Source organism: Pavona decussata, unplaced genomic scaffold (assembly GCF_977016875.1).
Source record: "Pavona decussata unplaced genomic scaffold, jaPavDecu1.1 SCAFFOLD_114, whole genome shotgun sequence".
Lineage (NCBI taxonomy): Eukaryota > Metazoa > Cnidaria > Anthozoa > Scleractinia > Agariciidae > Pavona > Pavona decussata.
The window spans coordinates 764,876-771,604 of NW_028145528.1; the positions used below are offsets into that span (position 1 = coordinate 764,876).

The 6,729-nt window shown below is 41.5% G+C and overlaps 1 pseudogene; it reads right to left on the reverse strand.

Annotated features, from left to right (window-relative positions):
• Positions 1 to 211: 211 nt before the first annotated feature.
• Positions 212 to 2,445, reverse strand: LOC146470023 (zinc finger MYM-type protein 1-like; annotated as a pseudogene).
• Positions 2,446 to 6,729: the final 4,284 nt, after the last annotated feature.

A 6,729-nucleotide genomic window follows, 5' to 3' on the forward strand; every position in this document is an offset into this window, starting at 1 on the left:
GTTCTTTCTTTATGCCAGTTCAATATTATCAGGTTGCTAAATCGCTCTTTTGTCATTGTAGAGCGAAGCCATGTCTTCAATCTTCGCCGGGCAGTGGAAAACGATCTTTCACCAGATGCATTTGTTACCGGTTTTACTAATAAAAGTTTACATACTGAAATAACTTCGTTTATCATTTTTCTTTCTGGGGTAGGCAACTCTTTGATTTTAACTACGATGCCGTCAAAACATAAAGAAATCCCTCTCCTTCAGTAACTCTTTCAAACATTTTCAGCTGGGCAGTTAACATTCCAACGTCGACATCATCGGCGTAAGATATTTCCATGAACTGTAGCTCTCTGGAATTATCCTGCGAGCTGAGGGCCTTAACTAAAAGAGACTCCATTTTTGCATATACAGCAAAGCTCGGTTGTTCAAAACGCTGCTCAATAGCATTGACCATTAAGTCAATAGATTCAAAGTATATCTGCCTGTAAATTAGCCCAAAGAAGAGGTCGAAAGTGTTCTTTTGCGCTTGGGACCCAATAATCCGTTCACGTATGTCGGATTGGAGTCTCTCATCAAGGGAAATCATCCACTCCTGAAGAAGAGCTGCGTAATCGTCCAGGATTCGCTGAAAACAGCTCGCTCGCACTGTCCATCTAGTAGGACAAAGACCTATTATGCCCTTGGCTGCAGATTCGGGTTCTTCAAGGTTTTCTTTTATTTCTCCCAGTAGATTTCCCCGCTTTGGTGAAATCTTTATGAGGGTAACGACTTCTTTTGCAGTGTCTGTAGTGTATGGCAGCAACTCACAGTTTTTTGTAGTGTCCTTCAAACTTAGACTCAGGGAATGTCCATGATAGTGAGTAAGATAAGCCTTCGGTTGAAGGTCCTGGATTCTCTTTGCCACACCAGTCTGTGGCCGAGCATATTGCTGGCTCCATCATAGCATTGTCCCCTACAGTTCGCTAATGGTAACTGTAGTTTCAGTAACACATCTTTTACAGCTGAAACTATTGTCTCCGAAGAAATCCGAAGAAAACTTTATGGGCTTCTAACTGCTCGTCCACCCATCGAATGCAGATAATTGTTCCTTGTTACTGATATCTGTGTATTCCGCACATATGATAGAGAAGAAGCCACCTCGAATTTCTGACACTAAATCACGGATGACATAATTTGCCATGATGGCGATTATTTCGTTTTAAATCTCGTGTGAGGTGTATTTATCTTCTTTCCTTTCTTACCATTTTAAAAGCAGAGGCCGGTCTTTTCCTCTTAGTTTTAGCAACTGAATAAAGTTTGATTTGTGATCGTGATCAGTGTCCTTGCCGGGCAAGATATTGCAAACATTCTATAACCTTGATAAAACAGATACGGTTAGACTCCATCGTCTTTTTCGCTGCATCGTTGAACATTTCTAATTCATTTCCACAAGTTGTGGGAAAGTTCATATGGTAGTCAATGGCCAATTTGTGGCAGTCAGATAGCTGATGCTCCTTGAATCGAGTCAAAGCCTTTCTCCAGTTTGAAAACCCTTCAGAAATAAAGGCCAATTCCTTATTTCTGGCAGCGCGCAGATTTAATTTTGCATCAGCTGTTGTACACGAATGAAACAAAACACAGAATTGTTTTGATCATTATAGTGAAGCCAACGAAATTGTAAAACCCACTTTGATTGAAATGCACGATTCTGTTTGCCACAAAGCTTCTTTGGAAACCTGAAAGTGCTAGTTGGAACGGCTCGGTTACTCGAAAGCCTAAAGTTTGACTGGCTGACAAAAATTCAATAACTACTTCTGCAATGCAACATGATGAGGAGCTCAAGGTATCCAAGGACCAATATTAGCCAATATTGGTCAATGGGTACCCATATTGGCCAACATTGGTCTCTTGGTACCCATATTGGCCAATATTGGTCCATGGGTACCCATATTGGTCCCTGGGCACCTATATTGGCCAATATCGGTCCTTGGGTATCCATATTGGCCATTTGGGTCCCTGGGTCCCCATGTTAGCCATTATGGGTCCCTGGGTACCAATATTGGCCAATATGGGTCCCTAGGCACCCGTATTGGCCAATATCGGTCCCTGGGCACCCATATTGGCCAATATGGGTACCCAAAGACCCATATTGGCCAATATGGGTCCATGGGCACCCATATTGGCCAACATGGGTCCCTGGGCACCCATATTGGCCAATATCGGTCCCTGGGCACCCATATTGGCCAATATGGGTCTTTGGGTACCCATATTGGCCAATATGGGTCCTTGGGTGCCCATATTGGCCAATATGGGTCACTGGATATTCATATTGGTCAATATGGGTCCCTGGGTACCCATATTGGCCAATATCGGTCCACGGATACCTATGTTGGCCAATATTGGTGCCTGGTTAGCCATGTTGGCCAATATTGTTCCATGGGTACCCATAGTGGCTGGTATTGGTCCCCTGGTACCCATATTGGCCAATATTGGTCTTTGCTTATCTTTATTGGCTAATATTGGTGTATGGCTACCCTTATCGGCCAATAATTGTCCCTGGGTACCTATATTGGCCAATATTAGTTCATGGATACCCATATTGGCCAATATTAATCTTTGCATACTCATATATGCTATTATTGGTTCATGTGTGCCTATGTTGGCCAATATTGGTCCATGGGTACCTATATTGTAGGGTCGACAATTGCCAGTATGGGTTACCATGGAGCAATGTTGGCTGATCTTGAGTAGGTACTCAGGTATATTAGTGACGGGTGGCTTGTTGCAAAAGTACTTAAGGTGAATCCCCAAAACGTCCCAGTTCTTAATGGAAAAGGGTTCATAATTTTCAACATAAACACTAAGGTCATTACTAAAATGTTTTGTCCAAAAAATAGTTCGCCAGAAAAGTTCTAACCATTGATAGCTCCTTATCGCTAATTTCAAACTCCCATGAAGGTCTTCGCGGCTCCCCGTCACTAATATCTCCGAGTACTCTTTCTTCCCAATCTTTTTTATTGTTATTAAAGCGCTGATTTTTCCTTATATACTAAAGTGCTTTCCATTTCCCAGAACTGACCACCTTGGTCGATCAGTTTGAAAATAGAACGAGAAATTTTGAAGAGTTAGCTCTAAAGATTCTTGAAGTAATTTCAGAAGGTCTAGCACCGGAGCTAGTGCTTGAAAATGATGTTTTTATCCAGCGGAATAACCAGTCTGGCCAGCCAGTTCGGACAAATGAAAAGCGCCTCTAGTTTACCATTTTTTCCTGTGCCCACTCCATAGTGTATTCGTTTTTTTCAACGTGATGCACAACAGCATGTTTTAGCTCTGTTTTATTGTTCTGTCTGTTTTGTTGTCGTTTTTGTGTGCCACAAGGAAAACTTAGTCACTGTTCATACGAGCAAAGAACATCCAAGTAAAACTATTAACAAGAATTTGGCCATGCAACTGAATCAGCACAAGATCGAACAAAAACACACTTTTTATAGAAACTCTTAAAGGAAAACCTGCTGTTGTGCATCACGCTTGAGGTTGTCACATGCGTTCTGTTGGCGATTCCTGTAGACAAACGAAGAGACCTGAGACAGCCCACGGGCTGCAAATTTCCAGTATGTTTTATTATTTAGAGGACCGTCCTTCTGTCCTCTTTGCAACTGAGGATCCATCCGGAAACCACGTCATGTGCTGCGTTAATCGAGTCCTCAGCAAACATCACAAATGCTCCCGCAGAGTTGGCTGTTAACACTTCACTGGGCCGGTAGAACGCGAATCACGTAATTCCACCACAGATTCCAGGATTTAAATCTTTTGGTAAATGTGGAGTGCCGTTTACGTCTATCGGTGTGCCTGCCTGGTCTAGAAGAAGGAAACTTGCAAGTGACGCCAAGCGAAATCCAAGTAAACCAAGAAAGTTAGCCTGCAATCTACATTATAACATACTCAAGATTAAACCTATAAATTTGGATAACAACAACAAGAACAAAAATACTTATCTTTCTTTGATATATTGAATCACAGAAGGCCGGTGAACGCGATGGATTCACTGGTAACTTTCAAGTTTGCGAATCGATCAGCACTCATCTTCGTTCACAAACCAAGATCTGAGTTAACCGTCAATCTGAATGAATAACTTTTCAAACTCGAATACTGCTAAATTTGAATATATCATATGCAAAAAAACCTCATGTTTCGTGCATTCCAACACGCCATGCAAGCTAGTTAGCCTTTTAAGGTCCAACAATTAGCGTGAACAAAGTTTGGCAAATGATTAGTAATAATTCGTCAACTTTTACAAAGGAAACTTAATGACAGGTATGATAAGGGTCGATTGAAAGAAAGGAACAAAACAAAAGACGACAAGTGAACACAAAAGAAACGACTCCTTTGATAACGAAAAGGATGGTGTAATACGAATGTGCTTTTGTACGGACTTTTTCCCGCCACCCTGTTTTAATTAAAGTGGCGCTCAATGGATACTCGTTCCCTGAGCTCTTTCCTGACTCTGTCTTGGGGGTGATTTTGTGTGATGAGATTCCATGACACAAGATTTTTTATTGGCACTTTAATTTGCGAATCGTACAGTATTCACTTTCGTTCAAAACAACACATGAACGAAAGCCTTAACTACAACTGGGAAGGACGAATTACTTGTTAAGACCGAATGCTGCTTGATTTGAATGTGTCAGTGGACTTTTCACTTTTCTTGCATTTTAATTCCTACACGTCATGCCAACTTCTCCTTTTATTGGAACAGTCACAATGGTGTTTTAAGTTTGAATTGAACAAAAATATCCGACTGGTTCTTATACTCAGCATCAATATTTCGGGAACATTATTTTAAGAGGCTCGTGAAATAGCGTATGATATGTGGTACCATTAACGCAAACTATGGCAAGTGAAACTAGCAATAAGAAAATATATAAATATACCTATTTACTAACCTCGTTTTCTCGAACAGTATTGTAAGTTACGGACCGAGTTTTCTCCTGTTCATTTATAAATCAACGGGGGAAAACGAGGGTGTGTAACTTACAGTACGGACCGGGAAAACGAGGTTAGTAAAATAGTTATTATATTTTTGAGGTTAACCAGGCGCGCGGAAAAGGAACAAATTTAGCGAGCCGTACAGAGAAGTACAGCCCGCAAAATTGACCACACACCGCGCGTACTAATTGAGAGATATAATAAATAAATAATAAGGCACAAAAAGATGGAAGGAGATCAGTTAGATGCAGGCTTCGATCCCTCCACCTCCCCTCCCCTTTCGTTGGTTGTTCTCTGAACTTTACACTAACACGTATTTGAAGTTAATTTAAGTCGTGATAGCTTCATTGTGCCGACGTTAGTAAAATGGCGGGTTTAATTTCCCCTTTCTCAGAAGTGTCTTTCTCTACTTTCCGTCCACTATTTCCGTTTAATTTGCCGAGATTGGACCGGTTACAAATGGATTCGGTACAAAAATCGAGCCAGCCGGGATTGTTCTCTCAGTGTTCACACGGAACCTGTTATCCTACGTGCCGGCCGGGTAACTAATTTTGGAGCTGCAAAAAAACAGCTTCAAGGCGCGATTTCGCAAACTGTTTGAAAATCTTCCACCCAAATGATTGTAGACCTCGATAGTCCGATGGAGGAAAAGGAAAATCCTTGCAGAACATGAGAGGGTCAAGGAATCTCGCGACCTAAGCTCTTTTAACGAGTATATTGCAATCTAAATGCGAAGAAAAGAACTTTAAAAGAACTTGTGAATCGGTTTTTGATCTTATAATTCGTGACGTAAATTGTGAGCCGCAAGTATCGCACCCATATTCGATCTTCTCTAAGTGGGAAAGAGTTTGAATCAGAGCTTGAAACCTGGTACAAATAAAGTTCTTTTCTTCGTCTTTCGAGATATTAGATTAATTTAGAAAAAAAATTACATACCAGAAACACTTTTATTTAAATGAAAATAAGCGTTTTTTTTAAGGTCATTTTGAGTAGCGTACACAAACCTTCATGCTTTAGAAAACAGCCAGCGAGTTTGGAATGTTTGTTGTGTTAATTTTCTTGTGAGATCGTTGGTCTAGGTTTGTGTAAAGTTTCAAGTTCATTGGGTTATTTCACACCATGAACGGGGGCTTCGTCCTTTGACATAAATGTTCGCGGTTTTCATCGGTCAGTGACCGCACCTAGGCCGCATTTCAAATTCTTTCAATTTTCGCTAAAAATAAAATACCTTGGAACTTTAAAGTATGATTTTCGAAAATAGTTTATCCAAGGGTATCTTCAGACGAAACATCAGAAATTCGACCAAGTGGTCGCTGAAATGCAGTTCTCGATTCGAAGATTTATCTTTGTTTTGATCCAAACTGCCCAAATATTTGACCAGGTACCTTTCCACTAACATCAAATTACTCTTAGGCCCGGTTCAGACGCCGTACTTCACATGCGCTCTCCCCCGCAGAGGTTCGATGGGGGTGTTATGTATATCCGCTGAACGAAGTGAGTACAGGCGCAAAACCTGAGGATTGGGTTGGCTCCCTCCGAACCATTCTCGACTCCAGAGCTCTTCTGCGCATGATCGGCGCATGACTGGCGCGGTCATTCAGAGAGCGTAAGCACTGGGGTCGAGAATGCCGCCGGAATCACTGACGTGTCAAAAGGACCAGCAGAAAACACCAGTCAACCGTCATCGCATTGTGTATGGGTCACTTAGTGTCGCCAATCCTTTCGCTAAGCATAGGAGCGCAATACGTGCACTTGAAAGAAAAAGGTCTCTGGCCA